The following is a 23655-nucleotide window of genomic DNA, read 5'->3' as shown; positions in this document are numbered from 1 at the left end:
TGTTTTCAATATTCCTCATCAAATGACTGTTCTTGTACATACGTGTAGTTTCATGCTCGAAATACAGAAGCCTTTGACAGCGTTCTCGGCTTCGAAAAACTGATCCGGATTTAACAATATTATAATCTCATTATATCAGAAAGTGTTTATCTATGCATTATTATATTTAACAAGGGCATTACATATTAGTTTTCTCATACACATTTTAAGAGTTGTACACGATAGTGTAGACAGTCGCACCACCTGACGTGGGAGGTTCAAGGAAGAAAAGGGAGGTGACATTGACCGTGAGTGACAGATGAGATCTCCTACATACCAAGTAGCCATGTCTCAGCATTTTATTATTTAAAAAACAACATACACAAATACATAATCATACTGTGGATTACTAATTGATAAAGACATTTACAGGAAATTGCAGGAACTATTATAAATAGGAACAAAATGATTATGTGTACAACATTATTATATGAACAAAATGATTATATGTACAAAACCTTTTGTAGGTAGGACACTATTGGACCTCGGCCCAAATCTAGTACTGAACCTGACCCCCCATGCTAAACCATTTGGAAGTACAGTATACTAGGACTCCAATTCAGACACACTGGGGGGGCTGTCACAAATCTACTAACTCTAATTATGTAAAATACAAATAAATAAATAAACAAGAATGTGTTTGTTGTGTAACAACTCCCCCAAGATTCCCCTCCACCACAGAGAGACTAAACTGTCCTTCTGAAAGAGACTACACTGACATCCTCCATCCCAGACAGACTACAATGACCACCATCACAGTGTGACATGGGAGAGTTACTCCATATGAGAGTGGAGAAACCTATTCTTCAGGTAGCCTGCCTGGGTGTCAGTGATGGCTGAGGGTGGGAAGAGAAGCTCCCTACTCTTCACAGCCTGTCAGGGGATCTTCTCTGTGGAGTGGCAGGAACACGGTCCCTTCAAACAGGAGCTGTGGATTCTCTGAAAATAAAAGACATCAAGTATTAAGGTATACAGGCTATAGATTCCCATCAATATTTTTTATACAAGGTCTTTCAGTAAGACTATTTGACCTGACATGGTAGCCCATATGCCTATGATTTTCACCGGTTGCCTGTGGTTCCTGTCTTCACCAAGTAGGGTTGAGTTGGGTTGGCATTGTCTCCACATTTTTTTCTTTTTGTGGGTGCAGCTTTGTGGGTGCAGCACTGGCCAGAGAAGTCATTACACATCCTCTCCACCACCTCCTTCACCACCTCATCCTTGAACTACCAGAGAGAGGAGGAGGAGAGAGACATAAGGAGGAGAGAGACATAAGGAGGAGAGAGAGAGAGAGACATGAGGAGGAGAGAGAGACATAAGGAGGAGAGAGACATAAGGAGGAGAGAGACATAAGGAGGAGAGAGAGAGACATGAGGAGGAGAGGAGGAGAGAGACATAAGGAGGAGAGAGAGACATGAGGGTGAGAGAGGAGGAGAGAGAGACATGAGGAGGAGAGAGAGACATGAGGAGGAGAGGAGGAGAGAGAGACATAAGGGTGAGAGAGGAGGAGAGAGAGAAAATCATATTGGGCCAGAATAAAAAAAAAGATATATGGTCTGACAGACAGTACATATCATCTTCACCAATCATGTGTAAATCTGAAACATTTGACAATCACCCATAACTAGCGCACTGTCCATAATGGACTAATGGGTGGATTCATACATGAATGAATGAATAAAGGATTAATTGAGTGGAGAGGCAGAGGGATAGGATAGGGCTTTCACACCGGCAAAGAACCGTGCCGAATACACGGTGCTGTAAGCTTTTCGTTCCTCCACGTTACCGAGGAGAGGCGCGAGCAGTGGCCGAGGAGAGTGTACTATTTTCGGATAGACATATATGCATGCTCTCGGGGTTCAAAACATTACTTCCCGGGGTGCCAGAATGATGCCTGATGGCTCAAACTGACCGTATACTGATGGTGGAGTTATCCAGCATAGTCTTGTATTTTTACAAGTGTATTTTTACGGTGTTAGCCGGTGTTATTCGCGGACAAAGACGGTGGCCGGGATACACTCTTTGCGGGTTAATAACGTCGCCTTACCGGGGCTTACGGTGAAAATTCTAATGTGTCCGGACAGGGGAGAGGACAGGGAATGTAAATCACTTTGAATGGAGTCGATTGGAGACCCCCATCGATGTCGACACTGCTCGGAGTGAAAAGAACTAGCTAACGCGCTAACTAGCATGCTTCGTGAAGGACATTGCTTCATTTACACAGAAATACTTTGACTTATTAAAAGAATAAGTACACACACAGTGTGTAGTAATTTATATCAAAATGACTTAGTTACTCACTCGTTTTGAAGGCTAGAGTCTGATCGCTTTTCTGCTCAGCTCGCTCTGTGCTGAAGGCGTGACTGTCTTCATTGAAACAGTCAAACCTCTGTGCTGAAGGCTGGACAAACAGTCAAACCGGTATCTGATTGGGATGTCTATACCCGGCTCTGCCATCTGATTGGTGTAGCGGGTATGGACACTGTCATCTGATTGGCGTAGCGAGTATGGACACTGTCAATCACAACGCGTAGTGAGTATAGACATTGCACTACTGTAGACTCGTTGCCTTGCGCGAACTTGGGGGGTGTGCAACAGCGCCGCCACTCTCCCTGTGTTCAATGTCGGCATTGCAGCCGGGTGTCTCACGGTCCTCTCGACTCTCACTCACAAACAAGGAACGACACATTAAAGAAAACACATTGAATCCATTTGGCCGATGCGTCTGAACTCTATTCGTTATACTGGCGGATATACCGTGTTCTTGCTTAGTTTAAGATCTCAGATGGACTGTAAAATATGCTGTAGCTGTACATGTTATATATGCCGCAATGCATGATGGGGAAATGACTGAGCCACACCGTGGACCAGTAGTTTGTGCACCACAGTCACTTGCCCACGACCGACGTGTAAAACTCATACTTACCTGGCAAGGGAGACACCATGATCAAGAAGGTGGTTCACCAATGGGCGAGGCTCAGCCATTGCACATTCGGCTGTACTGACCCCATCGAATTTCTCAAATGTAGAAATCTCGATTGCATAATTTCTGGTAGTGGGGGACTGCGTTCGCGCTCTCCCCTGATAAATTGTACAAAGTAAAGATCTGGCCTGGGTTGTAGGGAATATTGCACTACGGTCACACCAATTTGGTGTAAGTCATCACTAAAGGTGGTCCGTTGTATCGGAGTGCAATTGTTGAAGACGTGATTGGATAATAGTCCGTAGGGAATGGTTGTGTGTGCGTGTGTGTGTGTGTGTGTGTGTGTGTGTGTCTGCTTGTATTGGGATTTCATTAAATGTACACTAGACTACATTGACTAAGTATTATAATGAGAGTGTGTCTTGTAGCATTAGGCTACTAGTGTTCTATCTGTCAGTAGCCAATCAGAAGACAGGCCTGAGTTACTCAGAGTGACTCCGTGAGCTCTGATTGGCTCACTCGGGCCTCGTACAGACGAGAAGGGACGCCGTACAATTGTATTATATTAAAAGTTTAAAAGATAAAAACAATTATTTAAAAAGACAATTACAAACTAAACTGTGTTTCCTGTTATAACACTCCATAATCCACCACCTTGATATGGTCCAACCATCACGTATGTACCAAACCATGAAGCAAAACTGTATGTACTGGAAAGGCTTGTCAGCGGTTGCCGTCTGTAAGGTATCTCTGCGCAGTGGCAGTATCGTAGCCGATGAGGTTTATCCGAGGCGCGATTATTGCTAGTTGAAAACTTTACCCAATACCCCGCAACGGCGGCTTGCAATATAGCCGCTTTTGCAATTTTTGACGGTCTTTAACAAGACTGATTTACTTGTAAAAAAATAAAAGAAGGAAATATTAGGTTTCTGAGAGCGAGTGTCCTCAAAGGCTGCGACATAGGTTAGATGTGTTTTATCTGCTGAAGCTTAACATTGTCTTGTCCTCAACAATTACATTGTAACCATGTCCTTGTTTTCCATAGGAAACATTTTATTGTGTACACGTTTCCTCGAATCAAATTACTGTTCTTTTACACGTGTCGTTGTAAATGTACATGTAGTTTCATGCTCATAAAGGCCAGGAGATGTCGCTGTTCACCAAGCCATTACTTATTAAATTCAGAAACGAAGGACAGCATTGTAGGCTTATGTTATGAGATTATTTGAACAATAACATGCCATTATACCATACACGTTTGATTACAATTTATTATTAAAAGGGGTATTGTGTGTGTGTGTGTGTGTGTGTGTGTGTGTGTGTGTGTGTGTGTGTGTGTGTGTGTGTGTGTGTGTGTGTGTGTGTGTGTGTGTGTGTGTGTGCGTGCGTGTGTGCGTGCACCTGCATGTGTGTTTATATTGGGATTTGATTAAATGTAGACTAGACTCCATTGAGTAAGACCAGACTATAATGACAGTGGAGGATGTCTGTCCTGTAGCATTAGGCTACTGTTGTTTATCTGTCAATGCCAGTCAGCAGACAGTCCTGAGGAGCCATGAGCTTTGATTTGGACACTCAGGTGTGGGGGCTTTACACTGAGGAGAGGGGGCCAACCAGAGAGCTCATCAGGCAGATGGGCTCCAGGCAGATGGAAGATGTTGGCTTGAAATAGTCAACAGGAGAACACACGCAGGAAGATGTGTATGGCCTGCGCGCGCGCACGCACGCACACACACACACACACACACACACACACACACACACACACACACACACACACACACACACACACACACACAAAGGGCTATAGCTCCTTCACAGTCTGAAGAGTGTATTGATATTGCAGTACAAACGGGCAGTTCTGTGATTACAGGATGGAATTTACTGTGGAAGGAATCAATTGTCATTCATTCAGGGCAGAGGACACCCCCCCCCCCCCCCCCTGTAAACCTAAGGTCGGAGAAACTAGGACATGAAACACTGCCCCATATTTACCTCACTAACTCAAGACATTTATTGTTCTATTTAACCCATATATGACCTGCTCCATTGCTCTCTCCATATGGTTATTGATCAGTCTAAGTGGATTCCCAGGGTTGATATTGTCTGTTGTCCTTCTGACCCGCATATGACCCTATGTAATGTATAACAATTCCATGTGTCTGAGGACTTATTAGTCAATCCACTCTGACCACCAACAGATAGACAATGTAGAAGCTCCATCTCCCTTAAACATTCATGACACGTTACACCATTCCTCCATTTTTAAACGGATGGCAGCTCATTCAGCAGTATGAATACATGCGGTCATAACAAAACATGGACATGAGTTCTGTTACAGCTGCATTCCATTTCAGCTGTGCTTGTCTTGAAGGCATGCCAACAGTAAATGAATAAATTAGCCAGCGCCACACTACTAGTTTCTAGGTAACCATGTGACACTGTCGACAATTGCTATGGTAACCAACCTATCCTCCTCTCTCTCTCAGTTCTTTGAGGATGTGTGCAAAAATTCTCTTTGTGAGAATTGGGTTCACTCTGGAAGTCAAGATTTGACAGCTGTGAAGAAGACTCACGTCACCACGTACATAGCCTACATAGGGTGGCAGCTTTCTCCAAAGAATTTCCTCTCCCACAGAAGTAGTGAATTCTTCCAATCCCAGGTCACTTTTACCAGGCTTGTTTTTTTTTCAAATACAAGTTATAATCCTAGTGTAGTCTTTAAAGTGCTTGGTGTTCTGGGACTAAGCTCTCCAAGTACTGTATATCTCAGGCTTTGTTGTACAATATAGCCCCAAACTTTTATGCATCAATTTAAAATGAAATCTGCCCTATATTCAGAAATATTGAATAACGTACACATTGTAAGGATGCTTATTTACATAAATCATTCAGAACCCAATATAAACATTTTTCAAAAAGAGAGCAAAAAGTAAATCAATATGATTTACTCAAGATCTATAAAGCCCTGCAATGCTGTTACAACAACATAACAGAGAGGAAAAATAATCGGGTATTTGTTAGAGAGAGAGAGACATCACAGCGCAGCACACTATTAATTTATAGGCAACAGCAGGTGCCATTCTAAAAAAAGGAGAGACTTTGATGTACATCCAATTATGGGCAGATCCTATCTCACCACAGAGGTGTGAATATGTGTCATCTTGGGTGGAGATGACCAGAAATTAGCCAATTATTTATGTTATTCAAAACCTAGGCATTAATGAACCTACGATTCAACAGAACTCTCATAAGAACTGTGTCAGTTATTCCACACCACCAACAAGACTTCCCCCCATCTGTTAATATTGAGCTTCCTCTTAATCACTTCACAGCACGAGATTGGTCGCCCCCAATTAATTGCCTTGTGTGGCATGCTGACAGACACCCAGCCACATCATGATTGTATTTCAGCTTCAATTACCTCACATCACACTTACCTCACACTCCGCAAGGTTGAGAAAATGGCATGCTGTGTGTGTGTGTATGTGTGTGTGTGTGTGTGTGTGTGTGTGTGTATGTGTGTGTGGGTGTGTGTTCATTGGGGGTCTGAAGGACACTCAATGGATTATAGAATCACGAAAATAACTATCAATCATCATGTCATACCGAGAGCTGCGACTGGCTGCCCTGTCCAGATCAAACATATTATGTAGAAGGAAGCTTCTCATCACACGTCATTTTGAGGCCTCTGCCTCTGAGCAGGTTTGACAGACATTTGAAGGCAGTAAAGATGCCTGTGGACAGGGTATCTTTAGGTGCGTGTATGCATATTTATATAATGTGTGTTTGTGATTAAATGTGCACATTTATGTTCATAGGTGTTATATTGTATGTGCCAGTGACACTGTATGCAGTGGCGTAGCGCAAAATCCCGGGGGCCCCCCGCGAAATTTCGCAATATGCACTCTACATTCTAAATGCTTGACTTAGCAAAAGGTACAAACAAGTGAGAGCAATAGCCTATAACTAAAACCAAATGGTAGACCATTTTTTAGACTACACTACATCAGTAGAATGTATTATAAGTAGAATAGTACAAGCTTTATTTCTTTTAACAAAGTGTGGTGTGCACAGCAGTGTGATATCTGTAAACATATCTGTAGACTCTCCGCTAAGGGTTGCCAGATGGGATTGAGAATTTCCAACCTAACCAATCTAAAAACTTCTAAATCCACCAAAAACCAGCCCATCTGGCAACCCTGTCTCCGCTGCATCAGAGTCTACTTGTTGCGTAAAATTGGCCAGGGTTAGTCAAATCCTTTGTTGGACATCTCGTTTCTTAAGTCCTGGTATATTGTGGCATTTCTTTACTGTTTGGAATCTGGTCTAGGAATACCCAGGGAGACGCAGACAGCAGAAGTAGAATAGAATAGTAGAATAGAAAAAGAAACAGCTATATATAGCCTAACCATGCTGAATTATGTACCTGTAGGATGCACTGACAGCCTGTGACTGTGAACCTGGCCGGACCCTGCCCTTCTGCCTGAGTTTGAGTATGATGCTGCCCAAATAAATGTTATTGTTTAGTGCTGTACGCTTTCGTGGTATTATATTGTGTGAATTATCATCTGTATGTTGTTTTTCTTTCACTCGACTAACCGCCGAGATAATGAGACATGTACTTCCGTAAACATAAACATTATTTATTTGATTTTTTTTACAATATCGGACCAACAGTCCCACATATAGCGGCTATAATGTCCGAATAGAGAATCTACCACCACCTAAAGAATGCTTATTGTACTTTGTATTGTATTTTCACTTGCTCATTTTCCTTGTGTCTCGCTGCCTACGTGTGAAGTCAAAGTCATATTGCTATTGGATACGGCTAACTATGTATATATTTTTAAATATAGGCTTATATATTAAAATTAAGGTTGACACAATGAAGTGCCACTTATTTTCTTTGTTTTATATTTTTTTAAATAAAAAAAATAAAAAATGGATCCAATGTTAGGGGGGCCCCTAGTGGCTGGGGCCCCCCCGCGGTGCGTCGCTTGCGGGCCCGTCCGCTACGCCACTGACTGTATGGGTGTGTGTGTGTGTGTGTGTGTGTGTGTGTGTGTGTGTGTGTGTGTGTGTGTGTGTCATTTCCTCAGAGCCCTGGGGCTTTTAATTGGATTTCTTTAAAGATATTATGTCTGGGGTATAACACAGCCCTCAGAGCTCCACCTGCACAACACCACCCACAGCTGCTCAGAGGTGGGCTTCCCACTGGACTTACTGAAAGTAGTTGGTCGTAGTCGTAGAATGTCAGATGTGCAATTCTTGGAAATCCCTTGGATGAGTTTATCAAGTTGTGTTGTAGTTTTGCAGATCATTTTGCAGGTATTTTTCAAAGGCGTATGTATTTCCTGTACTCATTATTCGATGATAATCATTGGCTTCTGTATAGTATCTCAATAATGGACAGGGAGATGGATAAGGATAGAAGACATGGTATATGTCTATTCAATATTCAAACTACTTATGATTAGTTTGCATCTATTCAAATCAAAACACAAGCAAGATCCAGGTGTTTGTCAACAAATGCCTGCGGTACATCCTCAAGCTGTGGTGGCCCATCAGAATCACAAATGAAGAGCTGTGGAGAATAACAAACCAGGACAGCATAGCTATCACCATCAAAAGGAGAAAGTGGAGCTGGATAGGGCACACCCTTAGGAAGGACTCCAACACCATCACTAGACAGGCCTTGGACTACAACCCGCAGGGGAAGAGGAAAGTTGGAAGGCCGAAAAACACCTGGAGACGTTCCACACTCCAAGACCTGAAGAACATCGGGGTGAGCTGGCAAGAAACAAAGGCCCAGGCCCAAAAGAGAGTGAGATGGAGAGCTCTGGTGGACGCCCTATGCCCCTCAACGGGGTGAAGAGGACTAACTAACTATTCAAATCAATAGATTAGAGATTCTCTAAAGATTAAAGATTGTTAAGTTCAACTCTGAAATATTCTTAGATTTACTTGACCAATTATACCAACATCTAGTCTTACTGTTTTAAATGAGGCAAGTTTCTTTCATTTACTAAGCATGAACATAGAACAAGAACCAAGTAATGAGGAAGGCAATGAATGAATAATTGATGACTGAGAAGCATCAACCAGCAATAGCAAATTAACATATGGATGTGACACACAATACCATCATGTCATGTAAATCAATGAATTGGGGCGTGGGGGTGGTAATGGTAGGCAACTCAAGTTAGTATCTTTGCAGCCTTCAGCTGTAATGGTTTGGTAATTCAATCCCATTGAGTCTTTTCCCAACGTTAGCGTGGTAATCGATGCTCTCCAGTCAGCTGAGCCTTCTTGTGGCAAACTACTGTCCTTTGTTACGTAATATCTGGTGGATCAATCTTGAGGAGGGGCTTTAAGCTTCCCAGGTGGGGAACGAGGCATTGTCCGTCCTGAGTTTGCTTGTCTCTAGGGGGGTCAGGAGGTCATGAAGGCGTCACATCCCCCATTCTTTGTTCCTATTATTTGTTCTTTTATGGAACATGGCGTATCTCTCTTAGTTTAATACGTAGAATCACTTGTACAATGATTTCTGGAACGTTTCGATATCCAACAATCTAGTCAAGGTACAGGTTACAGATCGGTCGAGGCTCCGATTGTCACGCAGGTCTGATAGAAAGATCGAGGGAGAGAAATCATGAGTAGTGCTGCTCGGATGTACTATTGTACTATTGTGCTTCTGGAATGGACTGTAGTAAAACTCTTGAGATTGAGGGATAAATATCTACAATGCTTGGAATATTGCATGGTTGTCGTAGTTCTGCCCTGAAATATTGTCTGTTGAAAGAAAACAAACGTTTTATATAATTTTCTCAGCAGTTTCTTTCAAAGCATGTGATTTGTAAGTTGCTATTCAAAATCGCTTCCTAATAGGTGAATGTCAGGGTGACGTTGGATGATGTGCTTATAATATCCAATGACTAGCACTGTACCTCACTGTATTACTGGAAAGGAAGTCTGTCATAGGGCATGACAGAACTAAGCAAAAAGTATGATATGCTCTTCTCAAGGGTTAGCAGCAGAGAGGTTTTAGTCAGGTCTGGTCTCACCTCTCCTTACACACGAGGAAATAGCTCTCGGTTTTGCTCTCAGGCTTCTGACAACACATTGAGTGGAAGAAAGTTGGCGACATTTGCTAAGAAGCAGAGGTGAGAGGACAGAGGTTCTCTGACACCTCCACCACTCCAGATATGGCAAGTGCCAAACAAGACTTTTTCTCATAGAGCAACTTTTTTCCACCCAGTTCATTTTTGTCCAAGTATATACAGTACATCAGCCTTCACTTTAAAAATATTTTTCCCATGATGAAACATCAGCAAATTGATTAATGTTTCCCCCAGTAGATGAGATTCATACTGAGACAATATGCATCACATGTATACATTGCCCCACGGAGACCAATTGAGACTCCTCTGGGTCTATTTAATAGACTGTGTGTGTGTGTGTGTGTGTGTGTGTGTGTGTGTGTGTGTGTGTCTATTTAATAGACCCATAGTGTTTTATTTTGAGTTCACCCAGACATTTCTTCTGCACAGGCACACAGGAAGAATAGCTTTAATAAGTGAATCGTGAATAAGTGTAAAAGTGTATAAGTGTATAAATTAATCTATATCTATTCTAAAAGCAGCTGTTCTCTCAGCTTTGGGGAATGGTCATAACAAATCCAGAGACTGGTGGATGCATTGGTCCTTGTATGGGACAGCTCAGGGCTTCGTGCACTCTTCTAGTTGAAGGTTGAGGTTCTGGGTTGGACAAGGGATAAGGGTTTCCTGTTGTCCTCGGCTTGACTTCTATTGGGGGTTGGGGGGGGGGTTGGGGGGGGGTGCTTCATGGGTGTGAGTGAGTGGTCAAATGAGTGGTTGTGGTTGTTATAAAGAACCTATCTATGATCAACAGGAGTGGGCAGAGAGGATTACACAAAGGTCAGGTCCTTTCCAGAACAGGCCAGAATTAGTTCAGGTTTCAAAAGGCCATTCCAAGTATGTTAAGAGGATCTGATGAGAAGACTGCTCCTACTACACAAGCTTATCAGCTGTGTCTGGGTGATGTCTGTTTTATTTTCCACCTGCTTCAATCTGCTTCACTGTTGAATGAGTCCAAATGGCTGCATGATTCATTCGTCCCCTATCCTATCTTTCTGAAAATAGAACCGCTTCACTAATCTGAACCAATAAAAAGATTGGCCAGTACTGTTGGCCTAAAGGTCATTATTTGGGGGGGAAATCCACCCCCGATCTGAAACCTTTTGATATTCGGAACAAATTCTGTTCAAAATCATGAACCAGCCATAGAATTAAAAGAAAAGAACTCACAAAGCCAGCAGAGGTGATATTTAATGTTCCTGACTCAGTATGGCACAATATCTGATAAGCATCATTGTCCCCATCCACTTCGGCTCCGTCAGGGGTGGCTAATCAATACAACCACCTGTAGCTGACATTACCAATGAAAGCTCTGGAGCAGCTACCCCCCAGGATCAGTGCAATCTTGAAGGGAATCTATTGACATGCAATGTGAGAGAAAGAGAGGGTATCAATGCAGGAAAAGTAGACCAGAGACTCAAACAGGACGAGAAAAGGATTTTCCTCCCCAACCCCTCTGTCTGACCCTTTGAGCTGAGGGATAATTAAACTAGAGTGCAGCAATGTCTCTCGCCAGCTCTGGCAGGTCAAATACACACACACACACACACACACACACACACACACACACGTACACACACACACGTACACGTACACGTACACGTACACGTACACGTACACGTACACGTACACGTACACATACACACACACACACACACACACACACACACATACACATACACACACACACACACACACACACACACACACACGCACACACACACAGTAATAAAGTGGCACTGTACGGCCATTACAAATCCTCTATCAGACAGGTTGACAACGCGTCTGCTAATCACACAGGCCTTTCACCTTGGCGCTAAACTGGTTATACCATCACACAACTCTAAGAATCACACAACTGTCAGTGTAGGACCATGGGAAACCGATGGAGAGAGTGTATAGGTTTTAGACAAGTAGTACTCAAGGAGTGTGTGTATGTATGACAACAATCTATTTAGACAAAAGGGCTGTAGTTGGTGGTGCATCACACTTACATACCTGGCGAGAATGAAATGTAGAAAAGCTAAATAGATAGATAATTGTCCAATAATGGTTAACATTGAAAAAAAATACACCCAATTATTCACAGATCAAATATAATGAACTCAAATTGTTTCCCCTGATGTGAAACTAAATGAGCAGCATAGAGATGCGTAAGTGTGAAGAAATCACACCATCTGTCTCCACTTCTATTTGTATACTGTTGGGGCTTGTTAAGACACTGATGACGCATTTCTGGACCTATCCTCACTTAAATACCATGTTTCTGGGCACGGTATGCAATATAAGGTTTTAGGTGTGGTCAACACAATAATATGGTAAAACAACTCAAATGTCTTATTCGTTTTTCACTCCCATCAATACATCGCTATTGTGGTGATTGAAAAGTAATTACATGTTAATTGAACACATTTTCATTAAACGCTCTCTTAAGCACTAGGGAAATCCCATTTTCTAAATGAGAAAATCTTAATAAATAAAACCCAATCAACTACGATCCATCCCAAATTAACATTCCAAGCATTTGCTAATTTATGTATTCAGTTTGTATTGATCCTGGTGCACTCTGAGAAGAAAATTAAAGGAAAAAACAACATTTGGTTCAGGCAGAAAACACATTTGTGACACGGTCTGGTGAAAGGGGTCAATTAAAATGTTCCGACTTTTATTTTGAAACACGGAAATACGTTTCAACTTTGTTGAAAATCACAACACACTAGTTAACTATAACTTACATTGTAATTCTTACTATACTTTACATTGTTAGCAGGCTCACAAAACAAGCTGTGTTAGTTGACTAGCGAGTGTGTCATTGACTTTCAACAACGCTGAAATGTATTTACATTTTAAATGTATTTTTTCAAAATAAAAGTTCGAACATTAAATCGGCTGCTGTCTTGTTCCCCCTTTCACCAGACCGTGTCACATTTATGACACTAATTGCGGCTGGTGGGCCAAAAAAGGTTATTTCTTCAGTCTTTTGGCCGGTACAAGAGACTTGTTGTTTTCCCTGCTTAGCAATATGCTCCTTCTTTCCTTTTCTTTGCAGCACTTGTAGATGGCTGGCAGTCAAACTCTTTTTTTATCACTATTGGTAGTACTCTCATCGAGGTTTATGGAAAATGGATACTTCTTGCTGAAGATCCTCTCTGAAAATGTATACCACAATCCATGCCCCATTGTGTAAGCTGCTGATGTGTGTGACAGCCCACTGAGCTCTACTCTGCCTGCTGTCAGAGCCTGGGCCAACTTCACCATCACTGGTGCAAAGGTAAACAGAAGCGAATGTTCTGTCCTGATAATCTACTCTGGCAAATGTCAAGTAGCCTATCAAGAGTAATATAAATGATTTCTATCCCCATCTTCCGAAGTCTGCAACCTGGGCATCATCCTTGACTCCACACTCTCCTTCCAGTCGCACATCAAATCCGTCACCAAATCTGCCTTCTTTCACCTCAGAAACATTGCCAGACTACGACCTTCCCTCACTGATTCCTTGTCCGAAACCCTCGTCCACGCCATCGTCACCTCCCATCTGGACTACTGCAATGGAGTCCTGTTCAAAGCCCTGGACAGGCTCCAGTATGTGCAGAACTCAGCTGCCAGGGTCCTCACCCACACCAAGCCCTGGCAGCACATCACCCACCTTCATTCGCCTCCACTGGCTCCCAGTCAAGTCCCGCATCACCTACAAAATCCTGCTTCTACAAATCCCTCCACGCCTGCGCCCCCCAGTACCTAACTGACCTTCTCTGCCAACACACCCCATCCTGGAATCTGAGGTCCTCAGACATGGGTCTGCTCTCCACCTCCGCCTTCAGTGATGCCCCTACCCTGGACACCTTAAAATCAGCCCTCAAAACGCATCTGTTCACAAAGGCCTTTGGCCCCTAGTCTAGTTGTCACCATCACTGTCTTTTTGTTTTCTTTGTTTTTCTTTCTGTTCTGTCTGTCTGACTTTCTGTCTGTAAAATCTGTAAAGCGTCCTTGGGTTTGAGAAAGGTGCTATATAAAACCAAGTTATTATTATTATTATGATTTAGTGACATAGAAAACTACAAGCCCATTTAATCTATACACCCCTCTGCATTAGCAACCCGCTGAAATGTAAGTACAGGCACCCTAACCTGCTCTTTCATTACGTTAGGGTCCCAGGGAGCAACTGCACTTTGGGTTGGGACTGGAAGGATACAAGCTGTGGTCATTATAGTGCACACGCTGATGCACCTCTGTTTGGCAGTGTGCCAAAAGGGCACGAGAGCTCTTATTGCTATAGTTGATTGATTTTGTGCAGAGGCTGCATTTTGCCTACCCTGCTTTATCTTTTTTTTTAATTCTTTTTTAAAATACTGTGACAGCGGAAAGCTGTGCTGGACTCCCGCCTCAACCTTTATCCAGGCCCAGCTCTGTCTGCCCCTCACCCCTGACTCTGCGCTGCGCTACACACATAGCGTCTTCCTCCTTAAACTCTCTCATTCTGAAAAGGAACTGTCCAGATTTGATCAGTGAGTGATGTGATCCGTCCTAGGAAGTCCCTGAATGACTCCAGAGAGACTGTCCCTCTATTCTCTAATTGTAAGTCGCTTTGGATAAAAGTGACATATTATATTATATGATATTATATCCTACTGTTTACTGTACCAGCTACTGTGTTTACGGTAACAACTACTGTATTGGCTGTACAATACTGTTAATTAATATTTTAATATATTACTGAGTCCGGGCTTGTATCCCCCCAGAACCCAAAGTGCTCGTTGGAGAGCAATAAATAGCAACCTCTTTGACCATCACCCTGGAGTCCTTGTGTGTGGCTACACCGTGAGAGAATCAACGCAGCCAGTCAAACGACCACACAACAATACAATGCAGAGTGGCCAGATGATCATAAAGCCTACAGTAGAGTACAGTACAGTACCCCATTACCCCAGGCCGGGTTAACATACCGTTTCTTCCATGGTGTCTTAAGTGTTTAGGCCTGAGTTTTGTATACATCATATTGGGACATTCTACTATGGTCTACGTTAACCACTACAATATATGACAATGTTTGGTAGACTATTATTACTATTATCTACTGCCAAGGTCTAAGACTACCAACGCTACACTTGCTAAAGGAAAATAGCCTTTAGTATTTACAGAAGTTCTGTTTCACTGACTGTGAGTGAGGTCTATTCTGAATATCGTGCTGTGACGCAGACAATTGCCGCTCCCCCCCAAGAAAACAATCAAAACACATTCAAGTCACACCTCCGAGTCACTTCAATTTCAATAGCCGTGGTAATGGCTTTTGTTGTGCAAAGGCTTGTTTCAATCAACAGATCCTCTTCCCCTCTTTTCTACTTCATCTGACATGCCTTCGTCTAAATAGGAGGGCTTGTGAAGACTTGTGTGTAAGGGAACCAATGAGTGCCCAGAGCAACTTTGCATCAGATTGTGAAAAGCAATTTATTTAGTGGGGGAGAGGATGGTTAGGAGTTACACCAGTCTGTGTCTAATTCTCGATAAGGCAATTCTTTAAATGTCAAAAGGAAAGACAGTGTGGAGAAAGAAGCCTCACTGGGGACCTGAGGTGTACAGTTAAAAAAAGGAAAAGCACCACAAACACACAGAGTGAGAGACATTTACATGACATTTTTGGCATTTCGCAGATGCCTTTATCCAAAGAGATTTACAACTAATACATTTGTAAGTGAATCATCTATCCATCAGTTATCATAAGAAGAAGTGATCTATGCTAAGACCAAGTTAGATGTATTTTTTAATTTTTTAAGTTTTAAGTTTTACAGTAGAGAAACTGTACAGGGGGGTAGTGTTGATAAAGAGGTATTTTATGAATGAATGAATGAATGAATGGACTTTATTGTGATTGCTACAGTACAGGTACCAAACAACGAAATTTAGGAGGGGTGGCTCCCCTGGTGCTAGGAAAGGAAAAAAAAAAAGTTTTAGAAAAAGAATAAAATCACAAGAAGGTAAGGAGCTGGTTTACATAAATAAAGGCTATGTACACAATCCACTGTACTATACTGCACAGATAGTCAACTAGGGTTGTCATATTGCACAATAGTATTTTTTCACGTTATTTGAAGTGTCACAGTTTGCAGGCTTGAAATGTACATGTTTGTGCCTCAGCACTAGCTGCCATACAATCCGTCCAGACTGTCCTGGGCCCAGAACTTAGGCCTTTTCTGTGTTCAGGGCCTTGACGGCCCTGTGGTAGAAGCAGTTCTTCAGTCTGTTTGTCTTGGCGGCCGGGGTCCTGTACCTCCTTTTCGAGGGCAGCCTGATAAAGTGTACGTGCCCAGGGTGGGTCGGGTCCCTGGAGATCTTGGAGGCCTTCCTGAGACAGCGTGTGTTGTACAGCTCTTCCAGAGAGGGGAGGGGGGCGCCGGTGATCTTCTGTGCTGTTCTCACGACTCTCTGTAGCGCATTTCTCTCCGCGGTTGTGCAGCTGTAGAACCAGTTGCAGATGCCGTAGGTGAGGATGCTCTCCACTGCGCCGCGGTAGAAGGCCACCAGTATCTCCTGCTTGTTGTGTTCTTTCCTGAGGCATCTCAGGGTGTATAGCCGCTGTTGTGCCCTCTTGATGGTGCCTTTTGTGTTTTTAGGAGGGACAGTTAAGATGTAGTCTGAAGAGATGGGTCTTCAATCTACGGCGGGAGATGGGTCTTCAACCTACGGCGGGAGATGGGTCTTCAACCTACGGAGAGAGAGATGGAGAGAGAGTATGTGAATCAACTTCAATATCCTGTGTAAATTAGAGTTTTGTCTTCTGATCAGGAGATTGGTTGAAGTGGAGAACGGAATGTTCCTAGTACAGGAGTGATTCCCCAAGGTAGTGGCTACGCGTTTGTGTGTGTGTGTGTGTGTGTGTGTGTGTATGCATGTGTGCGCGCGTGTGTGTGTGTGCGTGTTGCCGCAGAGAAGGAACAGTGTGTCCCCATGCAATTACGATTTCAATCGAGCACAGGAGCCGGCTTGGCTAAATCAAGACAGACTCACTTTTCGTTAGGTGCAATAAACATCTTCAATTTCCAAAAGAAAACGAAGAAGCACAAACCAAGAGCAGTGTCAAAACAGGCCTCCTAATAGGAATCCAAAATGTCCACCCTCCGAGTAACAATAGGGGTGAACGGAACTCTTCTCCTTGGAGCTGTCTATTAATGATAGCCTCGGCATTCATAACTCATGGTTTCTCTCATCCTCCCTGACGTCTGAATGCCTCTACTCACTGGAGGGATGCCATTCGAGACACCAGGCGTGGTGAGCGGCCGGTGACTTAAGACCAAGGCTGTCTGCTTTCCTTGGGACGTCTGCCATGCTGCCATCCCGTCCGTGCAGGATGACAAACACACAGAGCCCAGGCCGTCTGAGCAGGGAGGAGATATAACAGAAGGATGCAGCCAGGGGTGTCTGACTCTGATCAACCCGGTGTTCCAGCCAATCAGCCAGAAGCATGGATCTGTTGTCTCTCTCTCTCTGCTGTCTACAACATCCAGCAGCTGGAGGTAACTGATGCTTCTGAATGCAATCGAAACAGGCTTCTGAATTTTTATATTTAGCTTAACGTCGTCAGCTGTGAGCTTTGTCCGAGTGAGAGCGACAAGATGGGTGGTGGTCTTGAGAGGTCAGGAGATCTCCCAAATCAACAGCTCACTGACTGCCTGAGCACATAATCTCCGGCTGCCCCCCTATACAGCCCACCCCTCAGAAGCTGGCCTTTTCGACTTAGGACCGGAGACGAGGGCGTGGCTGCACGACACTGAGTTGGCCATCTGATGATATACGAAAGAAAGAAGAAGAACTGACTGCCTCCATCTCCAACTCCTCCCCCCCCCCCCCCCCCCGCTGTCACCTTCCCCCCAGCTGACTACACCCCCCCTACTTCTTCTCCCCCGTTGACTCCTCCCTCATCACTACCATCATAACCACCTCCAAAACAACCACCTGCTTCCTCGACCCCCTCCCTACCACCCTGACCAAGGCCTGCCTCCCTGCCCTCATCCCCCACCTCACTATAAATACAATGAATTATTATAATTATTATAATTATTACATGGTGACGGAAATAGCAGTTACAAAAGTATCAGGTACAGTACAAAGAGACAAGTGTGTTTGGTTAAAAGGCTCAGATCAGTGCATGTGGTGTGCATTTAGTCTATTAATTCAGTCTTGCACTAGAGTATTGGACTCTTAAAATAAAATAAACCTAAATATTGACTGCCAAAGGAAGAGGAGGTACGATCATTTGTATGTTAAGTTAATGCTTTATTCCTAGTACCTCTGATATATTTTAAATGGCCTGTTTGTGTTGTGCGTGGGTGTGGCTAGACTCCGGTGTGAAGGATCAAAGAAGGAATCTTCAAACAGAGAAATTGACAGAAACTAATACACAATGGCGTACGCACAGCAGACAATGTAACAGCTCATTAATCATCGCAATGAATGAGGCACTCGTCAGCTGTCAGAAGTTGAGAAATAAAATCAACGACTGCTCTTTCAGATTGAGTGACAATGTACAGAGATTTATTTGTATATAGACCCAGTAAGGGCACCTTGACCACTCAGTGTCAGTGAGAGGCCATTCCCATGTTGTGAGCAAAAGTAATATAATTTCATTGGCAGAGAATGGATATGATTATGATGGGGTTGCGATGTTGTGGGGAATAGGGATATCATTTCTGACCCACTTACAGACTGAGCGCTCCGATCCAGATGCTCTCAAATGTCAGGATCTGAGCTGCATATGAATTAATAATATTTACTAACTTTCAGTGTGTGCAGTGTTTTAATCTGTTTATCACATAGAACGGTGGCTGGAAGCATCACCGTTTGTGAACACGCACACACACACACACACACACGCACACACACTCACACACACACACACACACACACACACACACACACGCACACACGCACACACACACACACACACACACACACAGACACGCACAGTGCAAAGTCAGTCACACAGAGAGCAACCACATTTCCAACATTTCCCTGAACTACTGCACATACACAGGAGATGTTCTCTAAATTGTCCTTGAACACATTCACACACACACACACACACACACACACACACACACACACACACACACACACACACACACACACACACACACACCCACGATGGGGGCCAGCCATAGAGACCCCCTATTCTGAAGCCAATCAACCTGGTGGTGACCCTGGTGGCTGACAGCAGGTTTACTGGAGCAAGGAGACGAGCCACTGTCCCCAGTCAACTGTAAACACACTCCTCTCAATCACCAGACACCTCCCTCTGAGGCTGGGGCTGCCCTCCTGTCCTTCTCTGTCACTGTTCAATAATGTCCACACACTGACAACTGACAACCCTGACAACCACTGACAACTCTCGCTGCTTTTGACTTATTTACTCCATCTCCTCTTTTTATGTCTAACTCTTCTATTTGCCTTTAGTGGTAAATTCAAATCTGCGAAGGACTTTCCTTTGGGAAGATTATCAAAGGCTCGTGCAAGAGAGATGAATTCAGAGATGAAAAGCAACGGACTGCGGCAAACATCGATTTTTCATTCGTAGTTCTTTTCTGTCAGTGTTTTCTGTCAAACATCTGAGGTTGCTACTTAAGAGCCCTTGCCCACAAATAGATTTCACTGCATTTCATTGTTTGCTTGTTCGTGATTAGACTGGGAGACGTCGTTACCCTGCTGATTTAACTCTCAGGAAGATGGTAAAATAATAATAACTGACATTTGACAGTAAATACCCTGGTTCAAGCCATTTTGGAAGCAAGGAGTGGGTTTTCTGCAGAGGTAAATGTCATAGTAATCACACTTTAGACATTTAAGCATTTTTCTCTCTTTGCCGTTGTTATTTAAGCCCCTTCCAGTTTCAAGAACAATCATAGGATATTTTAAGAGGACCCTTTCCAAGGATAGAAACTATAAAACTATAAACTATACCATCAAGTACTTAGATTTGATGATACAGTACTCTAAAACAACGGTGGACATTTTTACATATTTTTGTATTAAAAAACCAGACAAAGAAATATTGAATAAAAAGCATCTTCCCAAAAAATGCCTGGAGTGATGGTTGATTATGACAGATGAGGGACAGATGACATGTCCGCTCAGGCAGGGTGGGGCTGTTTGCTTCACTCAGAGGGAAATGCCCCCGGGCTGTGCTCCATCCTGTCCGCACTGATGATGTCATCCTGCACATTGACATCTGAAGGTCAGGCACCGTCCCTTCAACCCCTCATCTCTCTGCAGGCTGCAGAACAAGAGCTGTGGCATGAGTCCGTGAATGTAGAAGACCTAGTCAGGAATGTCTCAGTTTGTATAAGTGAGCCCTCATTCTTCTTTTTTGCTACTATGGAAATAGTTTATTGCAGAACTACATAGCCTACCCGGTCCTTTAGATTGCCACTCCAAAACCTTGCTCCTGCCCTGGCTATTCCCCAAGGATGGGATGAGATGGGGCTTTCTAATCTCAAGAGCCTGGAAGCTTCTGGAAGTATCTCTATTTTCTAACAAAGCTGTCAGCAGCTCTTGCAGTAGTTTAATTGGAGCTTGGTGGTTTGGGGCTGTGTGGTTCTGTAACACGGGGCATCTCTAGTGTGTCCACTCCTCATGGCGGCAGATAATAATGGCAGAGCACTGATCTGCCCCAAACTTTTAATGGGTTTAACAACATCTCTCTCTCTCAAACACAGTGTCACTAGGGGGTAAGGAGAACATAAAGGGTTTAAAAAAAAAAAAAACATTGACCATGGATGAATGAACATGAACATTGCCTGTTTTACAAAACAGATCCATCACCATCTCACTTACTTGGCTAACACAGACAGATGGAGAACAGGGGCTTCATTTATAAAACTGTCCGGAGGATTCACGATTCGAGCCACAAAAGGTGGCGTACGGACGAAACACAGAAAGTGCTTGCTTGCACCAAAAATATTCTGATTTATAACACAAAGTTTGTGTCAGAACATGACACATGTGACCGCCACCATTTTTTTTTTTTTACAAATGCACCAGTCCCACGCTGGTTTCACATTATAAATCACAATCAACACGAAACTTGGCGCATGTGAGCGAGTGTCTTGTCACACCCTTTTAACGCCCATAGTTGCCTATAAATAGTAAATGAAACACCCCTAATTAATTTTCATCCATGCATACTCGTCGCCAATCACTGTTGTGTCGTCTGCGAACTTGATCACCGTGTTGGAGCTGTGAGTGGCGTGTCGTCGACGCAGTCGTGGGTGTACAGAGAGTAGAGGAGGGGGCTTAGATCACAGCCTTGGGGGGCTCCTGTGCTAATGGGCAGAGGGGCAGAGGTCTTAGAGACCATCTTCACCAGTGTTTACAGTCTGACAGGAAGTCCAGGATCCAGTTGAATAGGCTGGGGTCGATGCCTAGTTCCGTGAGCTTGCTGTTGTGCCTGGAGGGGACTATGGTATTGAATTCTGAACTGTAGTCTATGAACAGCATCCTCACATAGGAGTTCCTCTTGTCACGGTGGGTGAGGGCTGAGTGGAGTGCTGTGGCAATGGCATCACCTGTCGATCTGTTGTCCCGGTAGGAGAATCGGTGAGGGTCCAGGGTGGGTGGTAGCATTCTGCAGATCAGGACCTTGATGAGCTTTTCAAAGCATGGGGGTGAGAGAAACGGCGCCAGTCGTTTAGGCATGTTACCTTGCCCTTTTTTTCGGCACTGGGATGATGGCAGATTATTTGAAGCAGGAGGGCACTAGGCTCATGGAGAGGGAGAGGGAGAGGTTAAATATGTGTCATGTTCTAATGCTTTGGTCCGCATATCGGGATCTGATGTAATGATCAGACTTTTCTTTCGAAAAATGTGAATACATTTCCGCGTTGTTGAAAATCAATGACACATTGCTAGTCAACTAACACAGCTTGTTTTGTGAGCCTGCTAACGATGTAAAGTAATGTTATACTTAACTAGGTAGCACTGGGGATTACTCACCGAATCCACTGCATTGCAGTATTTTGGCTTGACTAGTGAGTTTGTGTTTGGTTGTGATTGGTTGCCGATATGCGGACCAAAAGACTAAAACGTGTCACATATGGTAGTGAAGCTGGTCTGGTAGTGAGGCCAGCTGGTCTGCGCACGCTTTAAGCACCCGGCCTGGAATTACATGGCCGGAGTGCTGGCTGGGTTGTCTATGGTGTGGGCTCTCGCTAGGAGGTTTGTGTGGCTCAGTTCAAAGCAGGCGTAGAAGCTCTTCAGCTCATCTGGTAGAGAGTCAGTAGCGATGGTTGTCCAGCTGGGGCTCTCTTTGAAGTCAGAGATCTTTTGCCACACACATGACACATGTGACCGCCACCAAAAAACCTGATTTGAACCAGTTACTTCACTGAAAATCTGCCAATTTTATGGTATGGTTGGGGGTATTTCAACTTGTGAGGAGTGAGTTTGTTTACCTTTTCAACTCGGTTACACTTACCATGCAACACAACGATAAGACCCAGTAATGGCATGTTATCTGGGACACCAAGTGATAGCATGGCAGCTGACTACTTTGGCGCTGGTCCTGGTAGCCCACTCAAGATAATTAGCTCTAGGGAAAGTGGAGTGTCTTGTTCCTTTTAATCCTGTTTGTCGATCAAAGGCCTTTGGCGGACTCACTAAGCCCCCTCCATCAGTGGCAAGAGGGAGCGATGCTGTCAGATTATGGCGTGGCTACTGACAAACACAAGGTGCAGTGAGGCACAAAATAACATACAACATTCATGTAAATGTAGCACTACATTTATGTTTTTAGCAAACAACAACCTTTCTTTGTTGCTACACAACCAAGGTATCAAATGGCCTGCTCTGGTGAGAGAAACAAAAAAGGTAAAATCTATGTTCAAAATGATCATTAGGGCATGTAGCAGCCTGTTCAAATGTGATGGGAAAAACACATTCTTGATGAAATACAACATAAAAAATAATTATATATATATTAAAAACAATGAAAGTGCCAACTGTTTTGATATTCCTAAGGAATATCAAAACAGTTGGCATTTTCATTGTTTTTAAATGTTAATGTTGTATTTAATCAAGAATGTGTTTTCCCATCACCTTTGAACAGCATGGAAACAGGCCCGGCATCAGAACCAACACCTTGGGTGGGCTGGGGGTGGGTGGAGTTGTGGCAAGCCCAACGGTGACAAATCTCTCGAAAAGTACAATACATGCTGGCAACCTACGTCACTGGGGAGTTTCCCTCCAAATCTGAGGCTAGGGCCAATGGGGAAATCAACTTAACTGAGGCACTCTGAAAGGATCCCCTGGACAACACCTCCAGTAGTCTGAGGTACTAATGGCCTCTGTGTCCTGGGTTGGCATTAGTCATTGACAAAACAAACATTTAATTAAAATGTATAGGGAATATATTTTGGCCAGTTTAGAGTGGCAACCATATTCCAGACAAGATTGCTTATCATAAGTGGTGTTTTAAATGAAAATGGTAACTCTGCTATTTAGTCTCGACAAATAATTATTTGCGATAGATGCCGCTGTGATTTTTTTTGC

The sequence above is a fragment of the Nansenia antarctica genome (genome assembly GCF_963989245.1).
Source record: "Nansenia antarctica genome assembly, chromosome: 14".
Classification (NCBI taxonomy): Eukaryota; Metazoa; Chordata; class Actinopteri; order Argentiniformes; family Microstomatidae; genus Nansenia; species Nansenia antarctica.
This window is presented reverse-complemented; position numbering follows the sequence as displayed.